Source organism: Dendropsophus ebraccatus, unplaced genomic scaffold (assembly GCF_027789765.1).
Source record: "Dendropsophus ebraccatus isolate aDenEbr1 unplaced genomic scaffold, aDenEbr1.pat pat_scaffold_1045_ctg1, whole genome shotgun sequence".
Taxonomy (NCBI): domain Eukaryota; kingdom Metazoa; phylum Chordata; class Amphibia; order Anura; family Hylidae; genus Dendropsophus; species Dendropsophus ebraccatus.
Window position 1 is genome coordinate 39,947 of NW_027208462.1, and position 19,329 is coordinate 59,275.

The 19,329-nt window shown below is 41.7% G+C and overlaps 1 pseudogene; it reads left to right on the top strand.

The window, feature by feature from the left end:
- LOC138774696 (insulin receptor-related protein-like) overlaps positions 1–19,248 on the top strand; it is a 40,397-nt pseudogene extending 21,149 nt beyond the window's left edge.
- Positions 19,249–19,329: the final 81 nt, after the last annotated feature.

A 19,329-nucleotide genomic window follows, 5' to 3' on the forward strand; every position in this document is an offset into this window, starting at 1 on the left:
CGGAAGTTTAGTGCGTTATACATACCTGATCCGTGTCGACCGACCTCGTCAAAGACGTCATCTTCGGGAGGCCAGCCGCCCCGCTCCTGCCGCCTCTCATGGCGGCCCTCCTCTGCCGCGTCATAACTATGCTCAGCCGCGATTGGCTGAGCACAGTTATGCTCAGCCGTGATTGGCTGAGCACAGTTATGCTCAGCCAATCGCGGCTGAGCAGTTATGACGTGGCAGAGGGGGGGCCGGCATGAGGGACAGCAGGAGCTGGTCGGCCGGCCTCCCGAAGATTACATCACTGTCAGAAGACGGCGGACGGAGGTCGACACGAATCGGGTATGTATAATGCACTACACTTCCGGGTCCATGGGCGGGGGGCGGGGAACACGAGGAAGGGGGCCATTCACATACATAACATACATTAGAAAGTTGTATAACTTTGTAATGTGTGTTTTGTGAATAATTTGTTAGCGCCGCACTACCCCTTTAAGTGACAGACTGGAAAAGGGCATCCCCTACTAAAATAATATAATCTTTTTTGAGGGTTCCACATTTTAAAGGGGTTGTTCAGGCTTAGAAAAATACGTCCCCTTTCTTCCAGAAACGGCACCACTACTGTCCATGGTTTAGGTGTGGTTTTTGCATCTAGGTTCCATTGAAGTAAATGGAGCTGATATATTTTGTGTGTATCTGATTTGGATAATCCCTTTTTTAGGCGCTCATTTGCTCCTCGTTCCCCGCTTGCTGCCGGCACTAATACATGCGTGGCAGTGAGTGGGTGAGTACAGAGGGGGGTTGCCCGGGTGATCGCTGCCGCCGCTTCTATTCCAAGGAGCGATGGCAGCCTTTCGCTGCTATCGTTTTGTCTTTTAACATATTTAGGCTGGGTTCACACTATGTATATTTGAGGCTGTATTTGTGAGGCTGTATAGCAACCAAAACCAGGAGTGGATTGAAAACACAGAAAGGCTCTGTTCACATAATGTTGTAATTGAGTGGATGGCCGCCATTTAATGGCAAATATTTGCTGTTATTTTAAAACAACGGCTGTGGTATTGAAATAATGGCCGTTATTTACTGTTATATGGCGGCCATCCACTCAATTTCAACATTGTGTGAACAGATCCTTTCTGTGTTTTCAATCCACTCCCGGTTTTGGTTGCTATGAGGACCTGACATGAGGACCAAATACAGCCTCAAATATACATAGTGTGAACCCAGCCCGAAAGACAAATGACAGCAACGATCAGCCGACATCGTTCATGTCGACTGATTGTTGCCTTTTTTTACATGGCACGTATATTGGCCGAATACGGCAGATAATCGTTTAGTGTAATAGGGCCTTAACCCTTAGGCGACCCTGGACGTACCCGTACGTCCAGGGCCGCCTCACCACGTTCAGAGGGGCGCCCCGCTCTGAACCACCGCGGTCCCGGGTGCCGCTCGTAGCCCGGGACCGCAGGTATTAGCGGGCATGGTCCGATCGCCGTGCCCGCTAATACAGTAATCGGATGCAGCTGTCAAAGTTGAAAGCTACATCCGATTACCGAATGCAGCCGTTCCCTGGTGTTTAGTGGGGAGGATCGTCCCGGAGGAGCGATCCACATGTCTTACCCCTTCCGGGGTCAGCGCCCCGGAATAAATAAATAAATAAACAGGTTTGCTATCGCCCCGTGCATAATCGCCCGAACTATTAATTAATCACATTCTTGATCTCACACGGTAAATGGCGTAAGTGCAAAAAAATCCCAAAGTGCAAAATTGCGCATTTTTGGTCGCATCAAATCCAGAAAAATTGTAATAAAAAGAGATCAAAAAGTCGTATATGCGTAATCCAGGTACAGATAGAAAGAACATATCATGGCGAAAAAAAAGACACCTTACACAGCCCCATAGACCAAAGGATAAAAGCGCTATGAGCCTGGGAATGAAGCGATTTTTAGGAACACCTCCTCTCACTTTCAGCACACCCCTGGGACTGAAAGAGGTGGGGAGAGAGGCGCCGTGGACCTCGGACACAGATGCTCTAGGCAACACCAGACTGGAGTTCCCTGCAAACCAAGGACCCTTTCTGACCTCTTCCCCCACCCCCAACACAGCCCATTAAGGCAGTGGGTGATTGTGAAAGGGTAAACAGAGGTCATTTTACTTTCTGACATTAGTTTATTTGGAAAAAAAAAAGTTTCTCTGAAATACCCCTTTAAGATAAAAGGTTTAGTCTGAATATGATGTCAATTGCCATCTATGCATGATGTCTTGTTGGTAATATGAGTGTATAATATTTGTCGTTACATTACTGTCAAACTTTTGTCAAAAATTGTCGGGAATTGATGAATTTCTGTAAATTTGATGCAGGTATAAAGTCATCATGTTGTAATGATACTGGGCTTGCATTATCAGGTATTGCATCTCAGAATGGAAACACATATGTTTTATCTCTATATTTCGTGGACATATAACATATCTGGGCTTCACCCTGCCTGTTTAGGAGCTCACATTTCTTAATTTTCCATATAAACATTTAACTGTATACCGTGGGAGCTGAGACGTGCAGGTAAATTTCAATGTCTCCAGGAATGGTTCCCTGGCCTGGTGCTGCTTGTGTTTTTTTTTTTCAGTGTTAAGCACGTAATATTGGTGGCTTGAAGCATTCCTCTTATAGCTGACCTTCAGTACTCAGCCTAGCAATAAGGTGAATTAAAATTTAATCCAGCCATAGAAGGACACCTTGCTTTACCTGCATGGTTGTGCTTTATGTCCATTCAGGACTTGCCTCTGTTTTTCAGGTATGGTACTAGATATTATGGGTCCGGTCCCGTTTTCAGAAGGACCAGGAGCACTATGTGGTGACCGGAGTATCACAACATCTTTCTCCCTTTAATATCATAAAATGTATTCCAGTCCTCTGGGACTTTCCACATAAAACATTGATGCTTATCAATTGGTTACTTAAATGACTGATTAGTGCAAAATGGTGCCATTCCCTACCAGGGCTTGTCTCATGCATTGCCACACTGTAATAGTGCCAGACTGTGTTAAAAAATGCAGCATCCATTCCCCAATAAATAACAACAGACGAGATGTGGTTAAAACCGGCTGCGGTTTGTTTAATATGGCATTCTGAAATTATACAGGCAGCTGGCAATAAAAGAAACATAAAACCGCATTAAAAGTTCCTGAACCATTCAAAAACCTCAGCCAAAGTGCAGTTGGCCCATGTCCTCCCCATCATCTGGATGAATAAACCCCACTATTACAGACTGTGACAAGGTAATCTGCATCATAAAATATAGGAGGGCTCCAATGATTTGGCAGTGACTGACAATCAGAGAGGAGCAAGCATCAAAATGCTCAAATGCTAGTTACTAGACTTGAGTATTTTTTTTTCTTAATACTCTAGTAATGAGCCCCATTAAAAATAGTCGGAGACGTAAGTATTTAACCAGGCACCCCCTGGTTAACCTGAAAGTGACAGTCTGGCCCCCAGGGGTCAAGTGTGGAAACTTCAAGTTCAAGATATCCAAACCCATTTTGGACAGATGCACCTCATTCGACCTTTTGGGGCCTTGGAGAAAACTCTCGAACTCTCTATGGTGGAAGGACAGACCACCAGTGCTAGGAATGGATTTCTCTAAAGGCCCTATTCCACGGGCCGACTGTGAGGAGCAAACGAGCGCTGTTGGCACTCGTTTGCTCCTCGTTCCCTGCTCGCTACCAATGCTACTACACGCGGCGGCAGCAAGCGGATGAGTGCGGGGGCAGCCCATAAAAGATAGTGGCGGTCTGCTGCCACCACTCCTATTCCACGGAGCTACGACAGCAGATCGCTGCTATCACAGTTGTTTGTTTTTCAACATGGTTGAAAGACCAATGACTGCAACAATTAGCCGACATGAACGATGTCTGCTGATCGTTGCCTTCTATTCCACGGGACAATTATCGGTCGTAGAACAAACTAGAGAACCCAGAAAACTATTAATATGAATTAATAAACTATTAACTATTAAATAAACTATGGAAAAACTATTTAGAATTGACAAATTATTCAGATAATGAAGATAAACGTTAAGCATAAACAAACCTGATAGGGGAAGTTTTGTTTTTGGACAAATTCACTGATCTGTAGAGCAGCAACAAAATGTCAGTGAAAAAGTTGTTTGAGGGTACGTTCACACATACAGGATCCGCAGCAGATTTGATGGCGCAGATTTGATTTGCTTTGAATCTGCAAGTCTGTGCCATCAGATCTGCTGTCAATCAGTACATGTAAACGCACCCTCGATTAAGGTCAACTGTGATAGGCCTCTGTAAAACTCTTGGCAACATATCCTTCTCATAATCTTTGAGAAACTGACTGAGGAAAAAAAGCCAAGAAGGCACTGACAACCACGCTAAATTTTTTTAAATGGCCATGTACGAAAAGTCCTTAACTATCAAAGACTTAACGTTAAGTTAAAGCTACTTACTCCTCCAGCCATAATACAGAAGTTCCTCCAATCCTGCCATGCGGCTGCATAAGGGCCCCATATTGACAGCACTAAGGAATTCCACAAAAACCTTGTGGTTAATCCTAGACCAAGTTGCATAGATGCTAACGGCATGGAACTCCCACTTGATCCGGCTTGGGTACCATAGTCCTGAATGTCACAAACTGCTGTCAGGACAGATAATCCACATTTACATTTCTGGATCCCTTCACATGTAGCTTTTAGCCAAATAATAAAGGATAACCACCATAATACTAGTCTGACTACTATGTCATAGCATTTGTTAGGCATGGTATTTCCCCCCCCCCCCCCCCCAGTAGATAGTGTCCCCCAAAATAGGAATCTTCCTTAGTATTCTACCCCGCACAGTACATAGTGTCCCCCATGGTAGGCATCCCCCTTGGTGTTATGCTGATAACTCAGATTGCCCAGTGTATTTCAGGGATTGGCCCCCTAATGTGGTGGGCCCCGTAGAAGCTGCTACAGTGTAAGTTACGCCCTTGGTACCAATATTGAAGAAAAGATCAAAAAGCTGGAAACTATACTTGTGTGAAAAATTGTTGTATTTGAATTTAAGTGATACATTTTCTGTGTGTATGCAGGCAACCATCAAACTACTAACGAAAATTTGTTCATGTGGTGTTTGCCTCTTTTTAAGCTGACCATAAAATCATCATTATTCATTCGCAAATCTATTGGTGTATTCACACACAGTTTGTTTGTTATTACAAGTGTTCGTGTACAGTGTCTGACTGGGCCACCGGAGGCCCCTCCCCCACTCCCACTGCCTGTCCCCAGCTGCAGCAGGATAAATACATGGTTTTGCCAGGTCTGCCTGACTCAAAGGAGACAGCCCTGGCAAAACCATGCCCTGGGTAGTCCCGGGAAGCTCTGCCCCTGTACGGGAAGCCCCACCCCCTTCCGGCATGGCGATCTCACTCAAGCAAAGCAGGGAGAGGAGTCCCTGGGGCACTAGAGGAACCTTACAGGTGAGGTAAGTATATCTGTTTTTGTTTTAAATACAGATGGAGGGGCAGGAGAATAAGGGAGGTACTGGTATGCTGATGAGGGGCAAAAGGATGAGAGGGGTACTACTATGATAATGGAAGGACAGGAGGATAAAGGGGGAAGGAGGATGATGGAGGGGCAGGAGGATGAAGGGGGTAGTAGTATGATGGGGTAGGAGGATGATGGAGGGGTAGTAATATGATTGAGGGGCAGGAGGATGGAGGGGGTAGTAGTATGATGATAAAGGGCGTAGTATTATGATGAAGGAGGGGCAGAAAGATGAATGGGTAGTAGGATGATGATGATTATGATGATGATGATGGGGTAGTAGTATGATGGAGGTGCAGGAGGATGATGAAGGAGGCAGTAGTATGATGGAGGAGCAGAAGGATGAGAGGGGTAGTAGTATGACGATGGAGGAGCAAGAGGATGAAGGAGGTAGTATGATGATGGAGGTGTGGGAGGATGAAGGAGTAGTAGTATGATGATGGATGATATGGTCAGTAACAGTGTGATTGTATGTTGAGAGGTACAGTATGGTGACAATATATATATTAGTGCTGTTCTGGGGTCACTTCCACACACTGAGCCCCCATATAACTATGTATTCTGATCTCCCACAAAGCATTCAGTGTACAATATACCAAGAATCCTCCAGGTACAACAGCTGCAAGCACTACAACTCCCAGCATTTACTGATGCTACATCCCTCAGGATATGCTGGGAGTTGTAGTACATATGAGCTGCCACTGTAGAGACATATAGTGCTGGACCTTGAGGGCTGATGGTTGTAACAGATTACAGCCACCAGAAGCTTCTGCACAACAATCAATTATTAAAGGTTTGTTCTGTCTGAAACTAGAACTCCCAACATACCCTTCATTAACGCTTCACAAGTGTAGGTTATTCTAAGAGGTATAGTTCGACTGAAAACATGTCATTCACAAGGGAGTTGTCGCAGATCCAGATGAAACCAGGATAGGGCCGGGCCAGTATGTCACTTTTTACCGATTTTCTTCTTTGGTGGGCCCCAAGGATCATTTCCTCTGGTGGGCCCCAGGTACCCCAGTCCAACACTGTTCGTGTACTCATTTGCAATTACAATAGTAACTCACCACTATCATTTCGTGTATTATGGTGAACAATTTCAGGTCATTTGCGCTGATTTATTGGAGAAAACGAAAAATAACTTTGTCTAATAGGACCCTTTGTCAAACATCTATTGTGGGTAAAGTAGTTAAAGGTTTCTATACTGGCGTGTCTTAATGGAAAATAATCTTATAACGCAGCACCAGCAGGGGTTTATGAGGGATCAATCCAGTCAAACTAATCTGATTTGCTTCTATGAGGAGATCAGTTATATACTGGACCTGGGGGGAAGCTGTGGATGTTGTGTATCTGGACTTTTTAAGGCATGTGATACTGTGCCACATGTAAGGTTGGTCTATAAATTCAGAGTGCTGGGAATGGGGCGAAAATATATTTAAATAGCTAGGTAACTGGCTGAGTGATAGAAAACAGAGTGGTCACTGATGGAACATACTCTGATTGGGTCTTTGTTATTAGTGGGGTACCGCAGGGGTCAATATTGGGTCCACTTCTATTTAATATGTTTATTAAATAGAATTATTAATATGTGTAGAGGGGATAAAGAGTAGAACTTCCATATTTTTAGATGATACTAAAGGAATTTTAGGAAGCTGGAGGCTTGGGCAGAGAAATGGCAAATAACGTTCAATGTGGATAAATCTAAGGTTATGCACTTGGGCTGTGGAAATAAGTACAGTGAAAATGACCTGGGTATTTATAAATCACTGGTCATACCACACATGGAATATTCTGGACTGCTTTGGGCACCTGTATATAAGGACATTCAGGTGCAAAAGATCATTTTGACATTGTATTTTGGTAGATACACAAAAGCATTACTGTTGTATCTCTGTATGATAGCATTATTTGTCTGTGCAGTATATTTGGTGAAATGTTTCTGACCGCACATGTCATGTATTCAATGCCCCATGACTATGGAAGCTAACCATGGCCTCTGTTGCAGGTTTTTGTTTACCCATTTATATGATTAAATGTCTCTCTACCAGATGGTCAATGGTCCTAATTAAAGTCAATAGGGTCCATCAAGCATTGGTGGTGTCTTAGCGTGCAGTGGATTTGAAAGTTCCCTTTTTCCTTCTTCGGAACAGATCAATGAAAAAAACAATGCAGATGTGAACCTAGCTTTAACATTGAAAGGTGACACTAGAATGTCAATAACAGGATCTACCACCAGTAGCTGATGTTCAAAGCTTATAGCCCTATTTCACAGAACGATTGTCGTTCATAGACTCGCTCCAACGACCGCTCGTTAACGAGCACTTAACGATTTTTTTAAGCGAACGATAACGATAATACGTGTGGGAATGTGAACGATATCTGTAGTGTAACGTTTTTTTGCGGTCGTTACATGGTCGTTTTAAAACGTGGGGAAATGTAGGTAGACATTTCAAGAACGACTGAAAGATTTTTTTATTCAACGAAAAGATTAGCGAATTATTGTTGAAAGACCAACGATTTTTTTCGACATGTTGAAAAAAAATAGTGAACGACTAGACGACGATTTTGCTGTTGTCGTTCGCTCGTTTACAGCTATTCCACAGAACGAATATGGTTAACGAGCGGTCGTTTGAACGATTTTATGAACGATAATCGTTCGAAAAAGTTCAGTGGAATAGGGCCTTTAGCCTTCCCTCACTGTGTGCTTTCGATCATACAATACAAACAGATTGTAATAAAATATTTTAACATTAGTATCTAATCTGTAAAGAAAAATAGGTGATAAGTTCACTTTAAAGGGAACCTGTCACCGCACTGTGAAAATGCTACCTAAGCTATCAGCATCATGTTATAGAGAAGAAAGAGCTGAGCAGATTGATATGTATCTTTATGGGAAAAGATTCACAATAACTTGTACTGTAATTTATTGATTGAAATTTCTGATGTTTCCATGTTAAGGAGTCCAGTCCATTGAGTGACACACTGCCCTGGACTCCTTTCCTTAACACAGAATGATTAGGGATTTCAATTAACCCCTAGGGGACACAGCCATTTTTCATTTTTGCGCTTTTGTTTTTAACTCCTTGTGTATATAAGACCATAGCGCATGCATTTTTGCACCTAGAGACCCAGATGAGCCCTTATTTTTTGCGCCACTAATTGTACCTTGCAATGGCAGATGTAATTTTGCCTAAAATATGCCGCGAAACCAGAAAAAAATTGTGTGTGTTCACCCTAGGTTAAAACGGACTTGTTATACATGTTCCTCAAGTTAGAAAGATTACAACAATATGTAACTTGATAACTTTTATGTGATGGCTTTAAAAAAAAATTAAAACCTGTGTGAGGTGTCATTTTTTTGCGATATGATCTGTATTTTCTGTCGGTACCTTGACTGCGCATATGCGACTTTTTGATCGCTTTTTATTAAAATTTTTCTAGATTTGATGCGACCAAAAAATTAGCAATTTTGCACTTTGAATTTTTTTGCGCTTACGTTGTTTACCGTGCGAGATCAGGAATGTGATAATTTAATAGTTCACAGCGATACCAAACATGTATATTTGTTTGTTTGTTTTTTATTTATAAAATGGGGGGGAAAGGAGGGTGATTCTGACTTTTATTAGGGGAGGGGATTTAATATATATATATATAATTTTTTTTTTTTTTTTTTTTTTACACACATACTAGAAGTCTTCTAGTATGATTGCTCTCTCATTGAGATCTATGCTACATAGATCAATGAGATCAGTGTTGTATTGCTTTTGTCTGCTGCAGCCAAAAGCAATAGAGTGCCGAGCCAGGATCAGTGCTATTCCGGCGCAGACCCCATCCCGAAGCAGATGCGGGGATAGCCCCTCCATGATCGCGTTGTGGTGGGGCGATTTCCCCCCCACTAGACCACCAGGTATGAGGGACAGTGAGGATTTAGATGCAGCTGTCAACTTTGACAGCTGCATCTAAATACTTAGATATCCATCTCAATCTGCTCAGTTCTTCCTGCTGTATAACATGATGATAATTAGGTAGCTTTGTTTTGGTGACTGGTTCCCTTTAAGTTTTGAAAGCACCTTGCAAAAAGCGGAGCAAAGGTATCCAGACGTTTGGTGTGGTCCTTAGCTGGCACACTAATGTATACAAGACTGTACCCAGCAAAGTTTAAATTTACAACAAGACTTTTGCAATAGGCCTCATTCTTTGGATACAAATGCAACAATCTACTTTTGGCAGTCATAATCCTGTACAATGAAACTGGTTTATTGCATGTGTTTGGCTTACAAACACTAATAAGGACAGTAAGCACCTGGGGGCACAGTGAGGAACCACTGCCAACTGTGCCCAGTTTTCTGAGGCTTTTTCTAGGTATCTAGACTGGTACTTCCACCAAGGAGACCAAGGAATGTGCTTAATACTACAGTCTTGCTGCACTGCGCATTTCGTTTGTTCACCTTGTGTCAATGTTTAAACACCTAAATCTAATTCTTTCATAATGAAACACATGAAATGTGGCTGGTCCAGAGAGTGTGCCAGTAAGAGCCATTTAATATTTTTAATAGAAGTGCCTCTACAGAGGAATCAATACAATGTTTAACTGCAAAATATCTATAAATCATTACTCTGGTTGAAAAAGTGATTATGTCTAGCATATAGGGGAAGGATAATCCAAGCTTAGCAGGCATAACTAGTTGATAATGATATGATAATGATAAAGATCCCTTTAAACCCCAAGTAATTGGGGAGCTTGATTTGATTCCCTCTTTTACCCTTTTATGGCCCCCCTTATTCCTGAATAGTTTGGGTTCTGGAGGTAAATATTTTAATATGGAATATTACAGACAATGGAGGACGTTTATCAAGGGCTTTGGGTCAATTTTTCTGTGAATGAATGCTGGTTGCGCCCATTTTTTGTCCTAAGTAGTATTTATGAACCAGTATTTGACATGCGAATAATTATTAGATGCGGTTTTTGTGTGTGTGTGTTTTGTATGTTCACCTAAATATTTGATTAACCTAGGATTTTCATCCTTTTTCATGTGCACAAAATGTAAAATTTGCACCTACTGGAGCAGGCCTACGTCTGGTCTGGACCGTGTGAATACATTTCACTTGTTTGTTAGACAAAAAATGTTGTGTGCAACTGTCTGACATAGATAGAGATGGTCGGGTCATGGAGATATCGGCGCCCGAAGCCCGGCGCGCGCACTCCTCAGATGAGTCCAACGCTCATAGAGAATGACAGGAGCGTTGGACTCATCTGAGGAGCGATCCGGGCTGCAGCGGCTGATATCTCCGTGACCCGACCATCTCCAGAAGCGAGACCCGGCGGGATCACGTGAGTATAGGGGGCTCTAACGGGGGGTCGGGAGCCTGTCACCCCGGCATGGGGAGTGACAGGTTCCCTTTAAATTTACCAAGAAATAGAAGAAATACAAATGGCTAAAACTAGATAGAAAAAAATCACAGCTATTAGACTCAAGGATAGATTTTCCCCGATGTGTTTGCTAATGCACCTGTTGGGCTTGCCTTATTTGTAAGGTTAAAGGAGTTGTCCACGCCTGGGGGGGAGAAAGTTTTTTTTTTTTTAAACTTTAATAAAAGTTTTTTTTTTATTTTTTTTACCATCACTCCTCGACAAGACTGGAAGCCTAATCCCGCCAATGTAGCTGCTCGGTCAGTGTCTCAGTTTGCCACGGTCTCCAAATCCTCTCTACTAGAGATGATCGAACACCGGAAAAAGTTAGGTTCTATCAAACTCGAACCATGTCGAACCTTCATTTGATTCCCGATGCCTTCCCGTTCTGTTCAAATGCGCAAGGTTCGAGTTCGATAGAACCTAACTTTTTCCGGTGTTTGATCATCTCTACTCTGTACCTCCTTTTTCAAAAATTCAATTCCATAGTACAACGGGCCTCACTGTCTATCTACTCGCCCACTTCAGCTTATACCCGCCCCTCCTTTATCTAGCCCTACTCTCCTGTGCTAAGTGGTTTGTCCCTTGCTTGGCCAATCGGAGCTGAGCAAACTACATCTACTAGAGATGTAGAGCTGGGCGCTGGCCTAACCAGGTACGGCCGCTAGGCCAGCCTCCTGCTTTGCATACATTATGTGGCGCATTGTCAGAAAATGTTTGCGGGATGACTGAACTGAGAGAACATTGCTTGAAAAATGATGGAGGCAGCCTGATTATTTTATAGCACCACATAACATAACTTTTTTATAACTATATCATGTGATGCTAGATTTGGAAAAAAGATTGGTGATGTAGTACCCCTTTAAGGGAATACATTAGGTGGTGCTATCTAGTGGCCTCTTAATTAACTTGAGCCATGAACAGCAGCCATCATAGAAAAGTAGTGACCCGATATAGCACAACTAAAAGGGTGTGTTCTTCATGTTGAATATGGTTTTCAGAAAAATTTGGTGGGGGAAGGGTTGGGGCAGAATTCTGGTTGCTGCGGGGGGAGGGGGGGCACAGATGGGAATTCAGGAGTTGTTTGTTTTTTATATATATAATTTTATTTATTTTTCCTTTTTTTTTGTGTGTGTGTAAAACTTTCTTTGTTGATCTTTCCTACTTTCTTTTCCCAGTGTGTAAATGTGGTAAAGACAAAGCCTGTACAAGCAGTGGAGATTGCTGTCACCCAGAGTGCCTGGGAGGCTGCAGTTCCCCTGGAGACAGCCAGACCTGTGTGGCATGTCGTAACTTCTTCTTCAATGGCAAGTGCATGCCAACCTGCCCAGCCAACACCTATGAATATGAGGGCTGGAGATGTATCACAGCAGAGTACTGTGCCAGCTTGGTCAAAGTCTCAGAGAACTCCAGGGAGTCTTCCAAGTTTGTCATCTATAAAAACCGCTGTGTCTCTGAGTGTCCATCTGGATACACCAGGAATGAGAGCAGGTTTGTGTCTGTCTGTAAAATAAAAGCAATTGAAATCCTATTTCTCCACATTTTTTGCTGGAAGAACTTGGTAAAACCTAAAATGGCTACCATTTCAATTCCACAACATACAGTTTAAAATTTCTGACCCTTGAGTGGCCCACAGTCAATGCTAGCCTATCTGACATCTTTCAAGTATTGCCAGTTAGGTAGTCTGACCCTGGTGGTTGTGCATTACTGGTAACTCCTGTAAAGCTCTACCCATCTAACCCCATTGTATGAACTATGCCAATGTCTCTACACTTCCATCCCACAGGAGGTGCAGAGCATTAAGCTTATTGCAAAAACATTGCAACACACATGATTTTTTTACGCCATTGTTCTTTGCTCTAAATGATCAACAATACTTAAAAAGAAGAGAGCCCTAGATTTTATTGGACACTGGTTGTTCTATTGCCCCCCCCCCCTCCAGAAGCAGCACCGCCTCATGTTTATGGCCTGTGTCTGAAATTCCAGCTGAAGTAAATCTCAGTTATTGGGCCTGAAATGCAATACCAGAAACCATATTCTAACGTGGGCACTGATTCATGGAAAAATTAGGCTGACCTTAATTAGCTTCTGCCGCTAAAGGCTGCCCCTGATCAAAATTATCAACTTTGGCAATAGGCAGCCTGTAATTTCAAAATGGGGCTCTGCTAATTTTAGTAGAGCAGCCATCTCCAGATCTATGCAGATGCCTAAAATATGGTTAAAAAAAACAGAGGATTCAATAATCCTAAAATATTCAGTATTTTATATCCAAGTCTCTTATTCTATTACCAGTATTTTTTGCCACAAGTGTGAAGGGCCACTGCCCAAAAGTTTGCAAAGTTGGGACCAAAGCAATCGACACCATTCAGACTGCAAAAGAGCTGTCTGGCTGCACCTACATTGAAGGAAGTCTGATTTTCAACATCCGTCGGGGAAGTACGTATCTCTGCTTTAAATTAATAGACCAGTTGCAGTAATTGGACCAGTGCTGAATCTGTCACAATACAGGTTAGTGTGCTAACATTTTAGGATGTGCAAATGGTTGGGCTTCTCTAACTTCTGGGCTCCATGGCAGCTGCTATGCTTACTACTCTTACCAATTGTTAGCAGTCATGGCAGGTTCCTTTCCACTGATAGTTGCCCATGCCAGAGGTACAGCTTGCGGACCCTGTGCCCGAATAACATCTGTAATAGAACCCTGCACGAATTCCTGCTGATTTTTCTTTCAGATAATCTGGCTTCCGAGCTCCAGAAAAAGTTTGGGTCACATTGAGACCATCACAGGCTTCCTGAAGATTAAGCATTCCTTCGCTCTGGTGTCATTGTCATTTTTAAAAATTTAAAACTGATCAGGAGGAGATGCCATGGTGGACGGGTGAGCAAATAAATGCAATTTTACAAAATAACCAAAACCATCTGATCTAAAAAATCTAAAAAAATATTTGGTGTGGGGCTTTAGTAGGAAAATTTGTAATTCACAATTTCAGGTTATCCAATCTCTATTGATATATGGCCCCAGGAAACACTAGGAATGGACTTGGTTACATCTGGTTTTGTTTTTATGTCTTCAAGGAATTACACATTGTACGTCTTGGACAATCAAAACCTACAACAACTATGGGATCCAAACCACGAGAACCTTTCTATCCCCTCTGGAAAATTGTACTTTGGCCTTCAACCCGAAGCTTTGCTTGTCAGAGATCTACCACACAGAAGACTTAACTGGAACAAAGGGGAGGCAAAACAAAGCTGACATCAATCCCCGCACTAATGGAGATCGGGCCTCATGTGAGATATTTATTTTACATAAACCCATTTGCCAGAAATGTATTGACCATCTAGTGAGATTCTAAAGGGTGTGCCCTAATTCATTGGCGCACACATTATGTTTATGTAAAAATGTTGGACTTTTTTAATGGTGTCGTCACCTTTTTAGTGTATTTGATCTATTATCTTCATCTGTTCTCAGGGAGATCAGCCCAACGATAACACTGCCGGCTGCTAGTGAAAGTGCTCAATGCAGTGAATTCCTAGGTGCAGCCCGTGGAGCCTCATTAAAAAGAGTCTATAAACCCAGGACTAACCAGATATCCCTCCTAGCCAGAATCCTGCTCAACGCTGATGAGGGGCAACACCCCGAAACAGCTGTATGTGGATGGATACCTGGCCTTTTTTTCCCCTTGTCATTACATTAACTTATTGGGCCACTTCATATGGTGGTTTTGGTGGTTTGCCTACAGGAGCCACCCCTTTGGCTGGGTCCTTCCCGGAGGGATATCTGGCTAGTCCTGTGTTTCGAGACTCTTTACAGGCTCTTCTTGTGCATCTTCAGCTGTTGATATTTACTGTAAAATATCCTTCTTTGGTTTCACTCATCTCACATAATGTTCTTTCAACACAGGCAAGACTGAAACGTTAAGATTTGTAACAAATATGACTGAATCTGACCGCATCTTCCTAAAATGGCAGCGATATAAGCCAGATAACAGCGATCTTATGAGCTTCGTTGTCCTCTACAAAGAATCGTAAGTGGACATATAAAAGTAAGATGGTCTACTTTGTATGTTTGAGAAAATGTACCATACTCTGCAAAAAAAAAAGTCTCTCGAAATTCTATTCAGTTTGGGATCAATGGATAAGTAGTTACCATTATTCCTCCTAAGCAGTTTTACCCTCAAAACAGCGGAGGCGCAGAGGAAATACACTTTTTTGCTCAATGTAAATGGGCCCTTAACCTCTTAACGATTGATGTAACATTTACCCCATCTTGTCGCATGGGGGGTTCAGACGGACCATGGCTATTAGCGGGCGCAGCTGATCGCCGCTCTTACAAACTAACACCATTAAATGCAGCTTTTACAAGTCTTCTGTGTGCCTTTCCCTGGTGTCTGGGCCCCCCCCCCCCCCCCCCCCCCGCGTGCGCTGCGATCGAAGAGGGGGGGGGAACCCCTTCATCTTACCGGCCTGGGACTCAGAGTGAGTTTTTTTTTTTCTAAGTGTTTTTATAATAAAAAAAATCCCCTCCCTTAATAAAAGTCAGAATCACCCCCTTTTCACATTTTATAAATAAAAAGACATATTTGGAATCGCCGCATGCATAATCCCATTCCTGATCTCGCTCTGTAAACAGTGTAATTGCAAAAACTCGTCAAAGTGCTCAATTGCACATTTTTGGTTGCATCAAATCCAGAAAAAATGTAAATAAAAGCAATCAAAAAGTTGCATATATGCAATCAAGGTACCAATAGAAAGTAGAGATCATGGTGCAAAAAATGACCTCACACAGCCCTATAGACCAAAGGATAAAGGCGTTATAATCATGGTCAAAGAGCAATTTTAAGGAACGTTTATTTTCTTTAAAAAGTTTTATTTTAAAAAGCCATCAAATCTAAAAGTTATGCAAGTTGTTGCATATCGTTTAATCGTACCAACTTCAGGAACATATATAACATTTCAGTTGTACCATAGGACGAACGATTTAAAACGAAGCGTATTTTATGCAAAAATTAAGTCTGCCATTGGAAAGTAAAATTAGTGGAGCAAAAAATAAGGGCAAAAAAATGGGGGGGAAAATACAAGTTCTATGGCCTTTTAGACATGAGGAGGAAAAAACAAAAACGCTAAAGCGAAAATTGGCTCCGTCATTAAGGGGTTAATCTTCTTCCCTTATAAAGTTGCATACAGTTGATAAAGTTGCATACATCTACTTTTCTTTGAAACACCATTCTTGTACAATCCAGCCTTCTCCCCTCTTTACCAAATTGGATAGGGAGTAACTGTTTGTTGGCCATGTTGGCTCCAATGTGGCTGTAGCTAATTTTTGTGAATGCTGATCACTCAAAAGCTTCTTAGAGACCTGTTTTAATAAATCCATATACTGATAGACCTTGTGTACCTGCTTGCACAAACATGAATGGTACCATTTTATCATATTCCATGAAGAAGAAGAATTAATCTTTTTCATATGAAGAACTTAATAGGCATTGATCATTTGTGGTCATTGTGCATCTACTTAATGTATGGAAGGGGTTATCCAGGATCAGAAAAAACATGGCTGATGTCTACCAAATTCAGCACCGCACCCATCCACAGGTTTTGGCTTGAACTTCAGTGCAGCTCCACTGAAGTAAGTGCGGTTGAGTTACAATACCACAGACAACAGACACTGGTAAAGACTACCCTTTTGAACCCATGTAATCTCATAATGTTTTTAATGTTTTCTGAAATGTTCTCCCTTGTCTGGTCTTTAGGCCTTTCCAGAATATAACAGAGTACCTTGGACAAGATGCCTGCGGTGCCAACAGCTGGAATGTTAAAGATGTAGAACTACCTTTGAACACTGAGCAAGAACCGAGTATCACATTACTGAACCTAAAGCCGTGGACACAGTATGCAATATATGTCCGGGCCATCTCTTTGACTACAGCAGAAGAAGGACAGGGCTTTGGTGCTCAGAGCGATGTTGTTTATATACGGACTAAACCAGCAGGTTAGATCTTTTGAAGTCTTATTTGATCGGTCATAATTTCATTTAGGAACCTTTGCTAATGAAGTTGAATGTTTAACCAAAATCTCTTTGGGTTGGTTAACATCTGCGTTTATGTTTACTATTAATCTGGTGCATTGCGGCACCAGGATAACTGAAATAGATGCATCCCATTGTTTTCAGTGGGACACAATCTGTCTTTATATAATGAGCCACATTAGGGGGGAAAATAATAAATTAGGGTTATATAACCAGATTAACTTCTTTGATGGGCTTCTCCTCATGTTGCAGCACCAACTGTTCCTCAAGATGTTATGATAATGTCCAACTCTTCATCACATCTAATTGTCCGATGGAAACCACCAACGCAACGCAATGGGAACCTTAGTTACTACCTGGTGCTCTGGCAGCAGATGGTGGAAGATCAGGAGCTGTATACCAACGATTACTGTACTAAAGGTTTGTATGTGACCTGTTAGCAAACAAAGTTTTTTTCCTTGTTTTATGTGTTTGCCTTGGAATTATAAAATTTTTTGTTGGCCAATAAAGGTATCACTCTTAAAATACTTTGATCAAAAGTATTTACCACCACATGTATTGACTAGAGATGAGCGAACCTCGAGCATGCTCAAGCCCATTCGAACCCGAAAGATCGGCATTTGATTAGCGGGGGGCTGCTAAAGTTGGATAAAGCTCTAAGGTTGTCTGGAAAACATGGATACAGCCAATGACTATATCCACATAGCCCTAGGGCTTTATCCAACTTCAGCAGCCCCCGCTAATCAAATGTCGAATGTTCGGGTTCAGATGAACTCGAGCATGCTCGAGGTTTGCTCATCTCTAGTATTGACCTCAATATTGTATAGGTGGCAAAATGTACGGCTAACCATCAAAATTTTATCTGTTTAGTCATGATTTAAAGTGTGTGTGATATATATATGAGTTCCACTTTTCTATATATTCGTTCCACTTTCTTTTCTAGTCCCATTCTGAGCTTGTATCGCTACCTTCTACTCCTTGCTTGCTCATCCTAAAACATGCATACTCTGTTTTCATGCTTGTTGAGAAAGATAGTTATTCCAAAGATCAATGTAGTTAAATTGTTGGTTGGAAAAAATACTTGTCCAAAATACTTGTTCAACCAAAGAAGGGGTGGAATGATAAATGGAATATGTCAGTGTGCATTGAAATGTAGGATCACAACTATATTGTTAGGATATGCAAAGAAGACAAATCAGTTGGCACTACGGGTTTATCTTCAGTGGGAATAGCTTTGAAGGAGGATTATCTAAATATGACTTATTAAGGGGGGGGGGCTCTTTCTCACCTAAAAAGTCAGGTGTGTAAACATCAAAAAGTAAGAGAAATGAGATGGCACTCACCAACGTTTAGTAGACTTTATTCTTCGTTTCCATAAAAACTTCAAGATGAACACCATTGGGTGGCAATGACTCAAACACCCTTCCTTTAATGCCCAGTACAAACAACAAATTGAGCTGTAAACTAAAATTAATTTGGATAATAAACTGATGATTAAAACTAAATGCATAATTTCAGAATGTAACATTTTAGGAGTTTCTGTTTCTGTTTTATGGAGTCAATTTAGTTGCGAAACTATCAATATGTCTTCAGAGTGTTCATGTTAGAGGGAGCGTGCAGCTTAGTTTAGAGGACTATTTGTTTTGTCTGCGCTCCGTGATTTCCAGGATTCTGGTTACAGAAAACAACTATTAAAATCATCCTTGTTACGAATTTCTCCTGTAGCTATTGGAACGGTAAACCCTGTTGTTTCCAAAATAGAATTTACACCATCAACAAACCTAGATATACAGTACATGGCTTGTACTTTCTTTGCAGATTGTATCACATTGTCAAGAGGAAGTTGGTGTATAATTTAATGTTTATAATTCAGCTCTTCCAGCAGATACAGTAATAGTATGTTTCACTGTGCCAGGTATGACACCAACTCCTTAATGGTGCAATAACATAATAAAGGTTTCAACTGCAGCAACATCCCATTAAGGATGCCTAGATTCCTAGATAATATGATATGTTCAGCCATAGTTAGATCCTCTAATTTCCACAACTGTCATTCCTCTTGTCACAAGTGCCCCCTAAACTCTTGTCCCGTGCAGGTTTGAAGCTTCCTACCAGTAGTGCAGATACCAGGTTTGATAATGATGAAGAAGACAGTTTAGATGCTGAAGAAGTGTTGCCCATGTCAGAAAAAATGGTGGCCAGCTTCTAGATATACATGAAGAATCTTTTCAAAGAAGTTTGAGAACTTTCTGCGGAATACAATCTTCATACCAAAGTAAGTTTAAGGGGCACTGTCATTCTATCTTTTTATAATTATTAATACAAAAGCAGCTTTATTATGTGTCTCTTTAGAGAAAATG